Source organism: Oryctolagus cuniculus, chromosome 12 (genome assembly GCF_964237555.1).
Source record: "Oryctolagus cuniculus chromosome 12, mOryCun1.1, whole genome shotgun sequence".
Taxonomy (NCBI): Eukaryota; Metazoa; Chordata; class Mammalia; order Lagomorpha; family Leporidae; genus Oryctolagus; species Oryctolagus cuniculus.
Window position 1 is genome coordinate 114,266,483 of NC_091443.1, and position 14,058 is coordinate 114,280,540.

A 14,058-nucleotide genomic window follows, 5' to 3' on the forward strand; every position below is an offset into this window, starting at 1 on the left:
GCCAAGTTTCCCTGTCCTGGAGGAAGCAGTGTGAGAACTGCGCATGCGGTCAGAGCAGGATGGCCTGTGCCCTTGGGTGGTGTGGTCAGAGCAGGATGGCTTGTCCCCTTGGGCTGTGTGGTCAGAGCAGGGTGGCCTGTCCCCTTGGGCAGGGATAGGCTGGGGAGCTGAGCCCCTGTCAACTTCCGTGCAATGGAGCTTTCTGAAGGGGGGATTTTCCATTGCTGCTGTTTTCCCGCCCACTCCGCTCCGGCCAAACTCCCCCACCCAGTTAACTCTGGGAAGGAGGCGTGGGTGGTGTGTGATGTTTGTTAAACATGTGTTTATTTGAGTGGCACAGGGACAGACACAGAGAGCGTCTGTTTGCTCGTTGACTCCTCAGGGAAGCACTGTGCACTTGTCACCCATGCATTGGAGGGACCACTGACAGCTTCAAGGATTTGGCTGTTACGAGTAGAACTGCCAGGACTAGAACCGGTGCCCGTATGGGATGCCGGTGCTTCAGGCCAGGGCTTTAACCCACTGTGCCACAGTGCTGGCCCCTCTAACATGAGTGTTGGATCATCTGTTGAGACCATGTTTAGCTTTGGAGAGCCGCCAGGCTGCTTTCCAGAGCGGTGAGCTAGTGTGAGCCCCTGTTCCACACCCTTCACGGCAGTTGATGCATCAGGGCGCAGGGCTATGTTGTCGTGTGACTTTTTTTTTTTTCCTCAAGGAAGGTGACGTTGAGCCTTATTTTGCATGCTTGTTTGACACCTGCACGTCCTCTGTGGTGAGGTGTCTGTTAGGTCTTCCTCATTTGTAATTTGGTTGTTTGCTTTCTCGTTGTTGATTTTTACATCTTCTTGTGTTTTGCACACTATTTTTCAAGGTATGCCTGTTTTAGTGATGTCTCCCAGTCTGTGGCTTGTCCTCTTGTTTGCTTTATAGTATTTTTCAAAATAGAAGTTTTAGGGGCCAGCGCTGTGGCGCAGTAGGTTAATCCTCCACCTGTGGTGTTGGCACCCATGTGGGCGGCAGTTCGAGTCCCGGCTGCTCCTCTTCCCATCCAGCTCTCTGCTGTGGCCTGGGAAAACAGTAGAAGATGGCCCAAATCCTTGGGCCCCTGCACCCGCATGGGAGACCTGGAGGAAGCTCCTGGCTCCTGGCTTTGGATCGGCACAGCTCCGGCCATTGCGGCCAATTGGGGAGTGAACCAGCAGACGGAAGATCTTTCTCTCTGTCTCTCCCTCTCACTGTCTGTAACTCTACCTCTCAACTAACTAAATAAAAAATCTTTAAAAAAAAAAAAAAAAGAAAATACAGTTAAGCAGGGCTGGCATTGTGGTGCAGTGGTTTACTACATGGCCGCCACAAAACACCAAACGCCAGAGTAAGGGAAAGGATTGATTGGTGGGGAAACCCGACAGACTGGAGGGAAGAGGTGAAGAGGGAAAAAGAGAGAGAAGGAAAGCGTAGAAGAGAAAGATCAAGAGAGAGAGCAAGAGAGCCGTGTATTCAGGAACAGGTCCTGTTAAACCTTTAAAAAAATACAAGTTTTAAAAGATATATTTATTTGAAAGGCAGACTGACACACATAGCTGGGCAGAGAGAGAGATTTTCCATCTGCTGATTCACTCCCCAAATGCCTGCAACAGTTGGGACTGGGCCAGGTTGAAGCCAGGAACCAGAAACTCCACCCAGGTCTCCCACTTGGGTGACAGGGACCCAAGCACTTGGGCACCTTCTGCCTCTCAGGTGCCTTAGCAGGAATCTGGATTGGAAGCGTGGAGTAGCTGTGACCTGAACCAGGCACTTGGACAGGAATTCCGGCATCCCACGTGGTGACCTAACCCATGGAGCCACAACATCCACCCCCACAGAGCAGAGTTTTAGTTCTAACAAAGTCTGCATTGTCAGTTATTTTCTCCCATGGGTTGGTTTTTAGGCTTGCACTTAGAAACTTATCATGAAATACATGTACATATTCGTTTTATTCTAGGATTTTTATGGTCACATTTTAAATATACGCACATGGTTCACTTTGAGTGAATTGTTGAATGTTCTAAGGTGTGTGTCTGTTTTTCCCACATGGTTTCCAGCTGTCCCTTCACCAGCTGTGGAGTAGACATTCCTTTTCTGTTGAATTGCCTTGTCCTGTTGACAGTTGGCTGCTTTTTCCCTGGTCTGTCTGGGGCCCTGCATTCACCTCTACTTACCCATCTGTCCAATGCTGCAGTTGATTTCTCAACAATGTTGCAGTGGATTAGTTTCTGAGATGAGGAGCATGGTGGGGGCAAGAGGCGCAGAGTCACCACACAGACCCCAGAAGTCGGGTGAAAGCAGGCTTGAGGCAAGCAGCCCGCAGACTCATTTATTTCAGTTAGTACAACAGCTTATATAGCCAAGACCAGCTAATCTGGTCAAGGGGCAGTCTATGGGGAGGTCTATGCCCCAACCAATCACATTCTGTTGCCAGGCAGTTTCCAAAGCCATCCAATCACAGCCTGTTGCCAGGCAGACTCTGTTGCCAGATGGGTTTCAAAGCCATTCCCGAGTAACTGACGCTCGCTTGCCAGCGGCCATCTTGGCATGGCTTTCTCATTCCACCACAATCCACTCCATCACTAGCGTCTCATTCACGCCATCACCATGGCTCCATGTTAACCATTGGGATCCAGGGATCCAGATGTGCTAGTTTTTTTTTTTTTCTTTTTTGACAGGCAGAGTGGACAGTGAGAGAGAGAGACAGAGAGAAAGGTCTTCCTTTTGCCGTTGGTTCACCCTCCAATGGCCGCCACGGCCGGCGCGCTGCGGCCAGCACACCACGCTGATCTGATGGCAGGAGCCAGGTGCTTCTCCTGGTCTCCCATGCGGGTACAGGGCCCAAGCACTTGGGCCATCCTCCACTGCACTCCTGGGCCACAGCAGAGAGCTGGCCTGGAAGAGGGTCAACCGGGACAGAATCTGGCGCCCTGACCGGGACTAGAACCTGGTGTGCCGGTGCCGCAAGGCGGAGGATTAACCTAGTGAGCCGCGGTGCCAGCCCAGATGTGCTAGTTTTTAACAGCTGGACTTCTTCAAGCTGATGTCATCTGTTCTGGAATTTGATGCAGTTTCCTGGGAATCTGTGGTTTCATTTAGTTTCTGTGTCAAAGTTGAAAGAATTTTCAGGGCCGGCATTGTGATGTAGCAGGTAAAGCTGCCGCCTGCTACACTGGCATCTCCTGTGGGCACCAATGTGAGGCCCAGCTGCTTCACTCCCTGCTAATGCACCTGGGAAAGCAGTGGAAGATGGCTCAAGTGCTTGGGCTCTTGCACCCATCTGGGAGACCTGGAAGAAGCCCCTGGCTCCTGGATTTGGCCTGGCCCAGCTTTGGCTGTTGAAGCCATTTGGGGAGTCAACCCACAGATGGAAGATCTCTCTGTAACTCTGCCTTTCAAATAAATAATAAATAAATCTTTTAAAAATTTAAAAGGAATTTTCTTCTTAACAACATTGAGTTGAATAATGAATAATGAATATTTGCCTTGATCTGTATTTCATTTGGTTTCTTCAAACAGCATGTCAAGGTTTTCTTAATACATGTTTATACTTTTTAAAGATTTTTTTGCTTTACGGACCTCCATTTTATGCAGTGGAATTGTTGAAGGTATTACTTTTTAAAATTTTCATATTGCAGTTTTCAAATTTCAATTTTTCTTATACATCATTACCGATGTAGACCAAAGCAAATGACTTTTATGTATGACGCTGAACTTTGACTCCTTATCTCCATCCATTCCTGTCATGGCCAGGGCGGTGGGCTCTGTCTCCAGCTGAATTTCCCTCCAGTCAGGGCTTGGAATGGCCAGAGCCGTGAATTGCGGGATCAGGGGGACTGCCGCCAGGGGGCGCCCAGGCGCTGCGGAGAGCGCGCGGAGCTCCTGTGCCGCGCCCTGTGGCGCCCGTTCTCTCGCAGGCGTTTCCTCCTCCAGTGTGGGTCCAGTCTGCCTGCATCACACTTTGAGTATCATTGCTTTGTATTAAGATTCGAAAGCGAGAAGTGTGAATCTCCTTAGTGTGTTTCTGCAGGGTGCTTTGACCCTGGAAGTTCCCTGTGGATGTTAGGGTGATTTTCCCCATGTGTGGCCCGGATCTTAGAGGTTGTGAAAGAATCGCGTTGAACCTGCAGCTTGCTTTGCTTTGTGGGACCGCAATCAGTTTTAAGTGTTCTGTTAGGTGGGGTTGATGTGTCTTCACATTTATTTATTTAAAAAATTTTTCTATTTATTTATTTGACAGGTAGAGTTATAGACAGTGAGTGAGAGAGAGAGACAGAACGAAAGGTCTTCCTTCCCTTGGTTCACTCCCCGAATGGCTGCTACAGCTGGCGCTGTGCCGATCTGAAGCCAGGAGCCAGGTGCTTCTCCTGGTCTCCCATGCAGGTGCAGGGGCCCAAGCACTTGGGCCATCCTCCACTGCCTTCCCAGGCCACAGCAGAGAGCTGGACTGGAAGAGGAGCAACTGGGATGGGACTAGTTCCTGGCGCCCCAACTGGGACTAGTACCTGGCGCCCATATAGGATTTATTTTGGTTTTCTTTAATATCATTCGGTAATAACTTATAATCTTCAGGGAGTGAGTCTTGCCCCAACATCAGATTTATTCTCCATCATGTTATTGGGGTTGACATCGTTTAAGATTCAGTTTTAAAATTTACTTTCCTGATTGCTCATTCCTGGTGTAGAGTGGGTCTTTGTGTGTTGGGGCTGTGGTGTTCACTTCCCTGGGTGGGTTTTTACCAGCTCTGATGCTGTGTTATGTATTCCTAGTGTGATATTTCTTCCTGTCGCCTCATTGCTCTGCAGAGAACATGCAGTGTGGTGTTGAACACACAGGGGACGTGGGTGTCCCTGCTCTGCCCCTCAGCTCAGGCCTACAGCTTTCAGGGAAGATCATCGAGTGTGATATTTGCTCTGTGGTTTGCCCAAACACTCTGTCCTGTTGAAATTCTCTCCAGAATTCACTCTCTTTTTAAAAGATTTATGTCTTCGATTGAAAGGGAGAGTGAAAGAGAGGGTGGGAAGGAGGGAGAGGGAGAGAGAGAGAGAGAGGTTTTGCCTACCCTGAACCATTCCCCCAAATGGCCACAACAGCCAGGACGCTGCCAGGTTGAAGCCTGGAGTCTGGAACTCCATCTGGGTCTCCCACTGTAAGTGGTAGGAACCCAAATACGTGAGCCCTCACCCATTGCCTCCCAGGAACATTATCAGGAAGCTGGGTCACACGTGTGGAAAGGTTGGGAATCAAAGCAGCACCCCCATATGGGTACGGGCATGGCAAGCCTCAGCTGAACCTGCAGCACCCAATGCCAGGCCTGGAAGTTCCCTTCTTTATCTGATCAATGGGCATTTTTAAACATCACTACGTGGTTGTGGATTTATTGAAGCTGTTTCTGCATCTGGTGGAATGATCAGGTGGTGCTTTTCATTCTGTGAATGTGATGTTTCACACGGATGAGTGTTTTGTTGTTCAACCTTGATTTTCTGAAAGATACCTTAATCTAGCATGTAATGCTTTAATGTGCTATTGCTTTAAGTTTGTTGTGGAAGGTTTTTGGATGTGCATTTATAACAGTTTTCCTAGTTTTCTGTCATGTGATGTCAGGTGATTGAGGTTGTAATGTGGGGGATGGGCTTGATTTTGTGTTGAATTTATCACACAAGCAATAGGGATTTGAGTTTCACAGTGTCATGGTGAACAGATTGATTTTTTTTTACAAATTTATTTATTTGCTCCAAGAGGCAGAGTTACAGGCAGAGAGAGAGGTCTCCTATCCACTGGTTCACTCCCCAAATGTCTGCAATGGCTGGAGCTGGGCCGATCTGGAGCCAGGAGCCAGGAGCCAGGAGCTTATTTCAAGGTCTCCTATGTGGGTGCAGGGGCCCAAGGACTTGAACCATCTTCTGCTCTTTTCTCAGGCCCATTAGCAGGGAGCTGTTTTGGAAGGGTAGGAGCTGGGTCTCAAACCAGTGCCCATATGGAATGCTGGCACTGCAGGCGGATGCTTAACCTACTATGCCACAGTGCCAGCACTCAGGTTGATTTTAAGAGCTAGAAAGTAGCATCAAGGAAAAAATAGAATTGGAGGTTATGTGTGAGGTCAAGATTAAGATTAGGGTTAGAGGTGGAGTGTCATGGTTTAGGGTGAAGGTTAGGATTAGGATATACAGTTTGGGGTTTAGGGTTTTAGAGGCAGGGTTTAGGGTTTGTGTTAGGATGAGAGGTGGGGTTCAAGATTAGGATTGGGATTAGGATTAGGGGTTAGAGGTTGGAGGTTAAGGTTAGGGTTATGGTTTACTGTTAGGTTTTAAGATTCAGGTTAGGGGTTGGGGTTGGGTAGAGGGTCAGGATGTTAGAGTTGGGGTTAGAGTTAAGGTCCCCAGTTGGACATGCAATGATGCCTGTGCGTTCCTCTGTTGGGAACAACTAATGGGCATGTGCGAGCTGCAATTAGGAGTGTTACTCCACAAGTGCAGGCTGCTGGTTGGCCACTAAATGCACACGTGCTGTCCCCAGTTGGAATTGCAATGGCTCACACGGGGTCCTGTGTTGAGGATGGTCACTGCACACCTGCATGCTGCCATTATGCTGGTCACTGCAGGCGTGGGTCACCTGAGAGACATCCAGTGTTCATGTCTGGTCCTCCAGTTGGATTTGCAATGGCTCCCACAGGGTCCTCTGTTGGGGATGGCCACTGCACACCTGCATGCTGCCATTATGCTGGTCACTGCAGGCGTGGGTCACCTGAGAGACATCCAGTGTTCATGTCTGGTCCTCCAGTTGGATTTATAATGACTCACACAGAGTCTACGCATGGGGATAGGTGCTTTGAATGAGCTGACTGTCACTGGGTTTGCCCTGGTTGTATTTGTAGTGGCAAATGGGTGGTGACTGTGCATGCTCAGGCCTATCTGAGCCACCAAACTCGCATGGGAGGTCCCCTGTTGGATCTGCAGTGCCTTGGGCAGCCACTGCACGTGCATGGGCAGTGTGTGAGCAATGAAATCTGCATGCAGCATCCCCAGTGGGGTTTGCAGTGGCTTCAGCCGGTCACTGCTAATGTGTGGGCAGTCTGTGAGAAAACAGATGCACGTGCATGGTCACCAGTTGGGTTTGCAATGGCTTGGGCTGCCCACTGCGTATGTGTGGCAGCCTTTGAGTCCCCAGACACACATGTGCTGTCCCCAGTTGGATTTGCAGGCCGTTGGTGGCGACTGCTTGTCCTTTGGCTGCCTGTGAGCCACACACATGCGCAGTCCCCAGTTGGATTTCCAGTTATGTGTGGGCCTCGCTCTGGCGGGGCCAGCTACTGGGCATGTGCTGGCCACAGTTAGGAATGTCAGTGCACATTCTTGGGCCACATATGAGCCACCAAAAGTGCATGCTCAGTCCCCAGCTGGATTTGCAATGGCTTGGTGTCGACTACACATGCGTGGGCTGCCTGAGAGTCACCAGATGCATATGTGCAATCTCCTGTTGGATTTGCACTGCGCCTTGTAAGGTCTTCTAGTGGGGATGGCCCCTTCTCATGTGCAGGTTGCTGTTAGGCTGGTCACTGTGTATGCTTGGTTCCCGGGGGAGCCACCAACTGAGCATGCGTGTTTCCCAGTTGGATTTGCTAGGTTTCATGCAGGGGCCTGTGGTGAGGACGGCCACTGCACATGTACAGTCTGCCATTAGGCTGATCACTGTGCATGCTGGGTCACCTGTGAGCAGCCAAATGGGCATGTATAGTCCCCAGTTAGTTGGATTCACAGTGGCTCGTGGGTAGTCTGCAGGTGGGATCTCCACTTTGAATGTGCTGGCTCTCATTTGTCTGCCCGCAGGTGGATTTGCAATGGATTGGGCTGGACACTGCACATGGGTGGGCTACCTGTGAGCCACCAAATGTGCATGTGCAGTCCCCTGTTGGATTTACAATAATGCATGCACCTTCCTCTCATGGGTGTGGCCACTGTGCATGTAGGCTGCAGTTAGGACTGTCACTGTGGGTGCCCCGGCCGATCGTTACCTGTCGCTCCCCCTCTTCGTGGAGGAACGACACAGGACCCTGCGCTGTTCTTTTGTCTGCTCGGCCCTCCCCGGGTTTGCTGCTGGTTCTTCCCGGGTTGGCTACCGTCCCTTCCACCTCCGTGGAAGGGCGGTTCCCCCTGCCACTTTCCCCACTTCCGCGGGGGAGCGGCACACCGCCGGCCGGCTCTCTCGGGGGCTGCTCAGGTGTTCCCTTTAGATGGATGTTCCTGGTGCATGTTGTCTCTCTCCTCCTTTATAGTCCTCTTCCACCAATCCCAACTCTGCTACCCACACGCCAAGTACGCTGCTCTCCTCCAATCAGGAGCAGGTCCTACAGTTTATTGGTTGAACTGGAGGCAGCTGTGTAGAAGCTGTTTCCTCCTCTCCCAGCGCCATATTGTGGGAGAGCAGATGCATAGAATAAGTCTTAATTCCAGTAGCAGTCTAATCTGAGTTGCTCCCCACAGATCCCCCTTTCTTTTTATTTTTGGCGTTGATACGCGCCTGTCTTCGGTGCCCGCGGCGCACACTCTGCTCTGCTTGCTGGAGTTGCCCACAGGTGCTTACAAGCCCTACCAATCAGGCAAACCGAATCCGGGTCCTCTCTTAGCCATGTTGTGAGGAGGTTTTTAGGCGCTGATGTGTGCCTGTGTTCGGTGCCCTGCAGCACATGCTCTGCTCTGCTAGAACTGCCTGCAGGTGCTTACAAGCCCTACCAATCAGGCAAACCGAATCCAAGCCTTCTCATTGCCGTATTGTGGGGAGACTTATTGGTGTTGATAACGTGCCTGTCTTTGGTGACCTGCAGCCGCCCACAGGTGCTTATCGTCTTACTAATCAGGCAGACCGAATCCAAGCTCTCTCATTGCCGTGTTGTGGGGAGGCCTTATTTTTCTCTATTTCTCTACCTCCGGGCATTCCTATTTCTCCTATTTTACTTCTATCTACCAGCATTCCTATTTCTCTCATTTTACTTCTAAACTTCTGTTTCTCTTATCCCCGCGGCTTCCCGGCGCCCGCCCCGAGGCTGCTTCTTGGCGCCTCACCCCGCGGCGGCTTCCCGGCTCTGCGCTGCTTCCCGGCGCCCACCCTGCGGCGGCTTCCCGGCTTCGCGCGCCTCCGCGGTCTCCGCGCCCCTTCGCGCCCGCACCACGGCCTCCGCGGCAGCCCCGTGTTCCCTATCTATTAGCGCCCTGTGCGCTCTCCCCGTTCGTGCCCCGCGCGCGGCGGCTTCCGCGAGTCACACAGCCTAGCTCACGTTTCCGCCACCGGTATTCAATCTAAGTTCCCCGGGCTAACCTGGCGAATTCAACCTGGCTCACGTCTCCGCCTTTCAGTTTGGCTTTCTGTCTTTTGCTCCCCGGGCTAATCTGACGGATTCCAACCTGGCCCACGTCTCCGCCTCTGGTTCCAGATTTTCGCCCCTTGTTCCCCGGGCTGACTTAATGAATTACAACATAGCTTACGTCTCCGCCTCGGCCTGCCCCCGCGGCTTCATCCTCCCTAACATTTTTCTCTACCTGGTATGTTTCCTAACTTTTCTTCCAACAAGATTCCCCTCTCATTTCTCCTGGCTTCTCCCCACAGTCCGTATCTGAGTCTAAGTTTCTTCTAGGTTTCACTTTCGGTTTCAACCTTAGAGATTTCTCCCAGCTTTCACTTTCGTTTTCAATCCTAACGTCCAATCCTAACTTCTTTCCCACAGTCCGTATCCGAGTCTATGCCTAGGCTTTCGATAGCTTCTTCCGGCACCTTTTCCGTCCGGCTTTCCCCTAGGCTCTTTGCTAGTCTCTCTCTCCGGTATTTTCCCACTTCTTCCCGCTTCTTCCCTCCTAGGTTTCCTATCCGAGTCACGGCACCATTATGTCGCTCCCCCTCTTCGTGGAGGAACGACACAGGACCCTGCGCTGTTCTTTTGTCTGCTCGGCCCTCCCCGGGTTTGCTGCTGGTTCTTCCCGGGTTGGCTACCGTCCCTTCCACCTCCGTGGAAGGGCGGTTCCCCCTGCCACTTTCCCCACTTCCGCAGGGGAGCGGCACACTGCCGGCCGGCTCTCTCGGGGGCTGCTCAGGTGTTCCCTTTAGATGGATGTTCCTGGTGCATGTTGTCTCTCTCCTCCTTTATAGTCCTCTTCCACCAATCCCAACTCTGCTACCCACACGCCAAGTACGCTGCTCTCCTCCAATCAGGAGCAGGTCCTGCTGTTTATTGGTTGAACTGGAGGCAGCTGTGTAGAAGCTGTTTCCTCCTCTCCCAGCGCCATATTGTGGGAGAGCAGATGCATAGAATAAGTCTTAATTCCAGTAACAGTCTAATCTGAGTTGCTCCCCATAGTTACCCATGCCACCAAATGTGCATGTGCAGTCCCCTGTTGGATTTACAATAATGCATGCACCTTCCTCTCATGGGTGTGGCCACTGTGCATGTAGGCTGCAGTTAGGAGGGTCACTGTGGGTGCCCCGGCCGATCGTTACCCATGCCACCAAATGTGCATGTGCAGTCTCCTGTTGGATTAGCGAAGCATAGGGAGAGGCTCCTGGTGGGGACAGCCACTTGACTTGCACAGGCCACCATTACTCTGGTCACTCTGCATGCTGTGGTTCCCAGTGAGCCACTGCACTTGCGTGCCTGGTCCCCAGTTGAATTTGCAATGTCTTGGGCTGCCAATTGCACATGTGTGGGTCTCTGAGCCCCCAAACATGCATTTGTAGTTCTCAGTTGTATTTGCATTGAATCGATCAGGCACTTCACATGCATGGGCAGCCTGTGAGCCACACAACGCACATATGCTGTCCCCAGTTGAATTTGCAATGGCATGGAGGGCGACTGCGTGACTGCACGTGGATGAACTCCCTGTGAGCCACCGAATGCGCATGTTCAGACCCCTGTGGTGTTTGCAAAGGTGCATGCAGAGGCTTCTGAGGGGACAAGCACTTGACTCACACAGGCCTCCATTACTCCAGTGGCTGCATGCTGTGGTCCCGAGTGAGCAACCACATGCATGCCTGGCCTCCAGCTAGATTTGCGATGGTTGAGCCTGTGGGTTAGCAAATGTGCATGCATGGGCCCAGTTCAATTTGCAGTGCATGAGTGGTGACTACACATGCACAGGCAGCCTGTGAGTCACCAAACGCACATGTGCTGTTCCCAGTTGGTGTCCAATGGCTTGGGTGGTGACTGTGATGCTTGGGCCACATTTGAGCCACCAAACCCACAGTCATGGTCCCCTGTTGTATTAGCAGTGGTGTGGGCCAGCCACTGCCCATGCTTGGAATGTCTGTGAGCCACCAAACACAGAAGTGCGGTTCCCAGTTGGATATGGAATGGCTTGGGCAGAGACTGCTCATTCTTGAGCTGCCTTCAAGCCAACAAACACATAGGCACCATTGCCATCCCTGGTTTGGACCTGCCACTCATGTAGCAACCTCTGAAACCCCAAATGTGCATATGCTGTCCCTAGTTGGAAGTGCATTGGCTTGGGCAACATCTGAGCATGTTTGGTCCTTCTACAACCCACTAAATATGCATGTTCAGTCACAACTTGGGTTTGAATGGTTTTGGCCGGTCCTCCTTTCTTTCCAAATATCTCCATGGGCATGGAGAACCAAACACACACACGTGCAATGAAGACAAATGTTTATGTTTTCCCCTGAAAGGGAAAAAAAAAAAAAAAAAAGGCCAGCCCAGCCATTGTGATCATCTGGGAAGTGAACCAGCAGATGGAAGATTTCTCTGTGTGTCTCTCTTCCTCTCTCTCTGTAGCTCTGACTTGCAAATAAAAATAAATCTTAAAACACAGAAAAAGCAATGGATGGCTGAACTGCCCCCATTGTCCATCCATTCTCATTTGTGGGAGCCCTGTGGCCCCTAATGTGATCCAGTGAATTTCACTGATGCTCTTATTGGCCTCCATACCAATGGTTGTCTGATTGCTGTGGTGGTTAATGCTGTGTTGAGTGGGTGTTTATCTTATTAGTGATCATCTCTAAAAACTCTGCCCCTTCTTGACTTTTCAGGGATCTTGCAAAATCACTTATCGTTTGTTCACCTTAATATTACAGCCAATATGATGCGCCATTGGGGAATATAGAAAATGGCTTTTCTTTAATGTTAGTAACTGCAAGAAATAAAGAAAAAACTGAATGTAGAAAAGTGGGGAACAAAAAAGAAAAAGTGATAAAACCAAAATACTGTGTTAACTTGGATTTGCTCAAGTACCAGCTGACATAGAATTTTGAAGAACAAGACACAAATGACACAAGCACATTGTAAAGGAGTGATCAAGCCAGCTCCAGGCGTGTTCTCAGGGGGATTCTGTGCCTCACACAAGACGAGACCTTGGCAACTGAGACGGCTGTGGGCACTGCTGCAGCTCTCCTCACCACTCCAGCGGCACTGCCACGTTCCACGTCACATACCAGATCATTTCTGACAAACACACAAAACGTAGTCTCAAAGTCGGATGGGAAAAGGGAAGTTCTATAAGTCTGAAGTCTGATGAGCCGTGTCAGAAATCAGTCACACTATCATTTTTACTTTTACCTTTAAGGGCATTGGAATGTTGCTCGTTTGCCAAGTTCTGTCACTGAAGAATGCGTGAGAACACCGATCACTCGGCTGTCTGCCTGTGACAGGAGAGCCTTCGCAGCACTTCAGCAACAGCGCAGCCTCAGTGTGGCCAGAGCCCCTGCCCTGCAGTCTCCAGCTGTCCTCCTCTGCCTGTGACAGGGGAGCCTTCGCAGCACTTCAGCAACAGCGCAGCCTCAGTGTGGCCACAGCCCCTGCACTGCAGTCTCCAGCTGTCCTCGTCTGCCTGTGCCGGGGAGCCCTCACAGCACTTCAGCAACAGTGCAGCCTTGGTGTGGCCACAGCCCCTGCACTGCAGTCTCCAGCTGTCCTCGTCTGCCTGTGCCGGGGAGCCCTCACAGCACTTCAGCAACAGCGCAGCCTCAGTGTGGCCACAGCCCCTGCCCTGCAGTCTCCAGCTGCCCTTGTCCCATGCTGTGCAATGGATTTCTAATTTGTGCAACAACCGGCGGTTACTGGAGAAGAGTAGGTGAGCTGTTGCTTTCTGTAATCTTCATAGGAGCTTTAGAATCAATTTTAAATTCATTTTATCTTATTTTAAATTGACAGATAGCTATCTATATGTGGCATACAGTGTAGTGGTACACGGCCTATAAACCTTGTCAGATGATTAAGTGAGGATAATTTTTTAAAGTATTCATTTATTTATTTGAAAGGCAAAGTTACAGAGGGACTGAGATGGGGAGAGAGAGAGAGGTCTTGCATCTGTTGGTTCACTCCCCAGATGGCCGCATCGGACAGAGCTAATCTGGAGCCAGGAGCTTCCTCCAGGTCTCCCACATGGGTGCAGGGGCCCAAGGACTTGGGCCATCTTCTACTGCTTTCCCAGGCCACAGCAGGGAGCTGGATCAGAATGTAGCCGCCAGGACTCATATTGAATGCCGGCACTGGAGGTGGCAGCTGTAACTGCTAAGCCACAGTGCTGGCCCCAAGTGGGCATAATTAACATATCCATCATCTTATCATTTCTTTGGGATGATGAGACTGGCAGAAAACCCAGAGGTTCCTGTCCTATGCCTTTGCCAACAGAAACACACTCACCACAGTGTGAGATAAGAGCAGCAATTTAAATTTAAATTGCACAATTCAGGAACAAGGTAGCTTTAACTAATCAGAAATCAGGTTTCTGAAAGAGCCAGAAGTTAAAAGGTTTTAACTTCCAGGGAAGTTTTCTATGCTCCCTAAGTTTATGGGACGTCCCCAGGAGGGTTGCTCAGGTTCAGGGAGGAGCAGGTTTCTTTGCCATCTGTGTCTTCGTGTATGCTGCATGTGTTTCAGGTCAGCTGCTGTTGGATGTTTATCATTATAATGGAGTTGGATTTCTGTACCAGGAAGGAGATGGTGAGGGTCCTGGCCCTGCTTTTACAAGGGTGCAGCAAACCTGATGCAGCTGAGTCAGAATTGCAGGCAACTCCTTAATGAGAAGTGTTAGCTGC

General features: G+C 50.7%; 1 long non-coding RNA gene across 3 annotated transcripts in view; it reads left to right on the forward strand.

Annotated features, from left to right (window-relative positions):
- The window catches only part of LOC127489679 (uncharacterized), a 40,084-nt gene that overhangs the window by 3,322 nt on the left and 22,704 nt on the right, over positions 1-14,058 (forward strand). For 2 of the 3 annotated variants that reach the window (XR_011381160.1, XR_011381158.1), the window contains exon 2: positions 12,585-13,091. This is a non-coding gene — a long non-coding RNA (uncharacterized lncRNA). Of the gene's footprint in view, positions 1-12,051; positions 13,092-14,058 lie in introns of all 3 variants that reach the window. The other variant, XR_011381159.1, reaches the window with a different exon arrangement.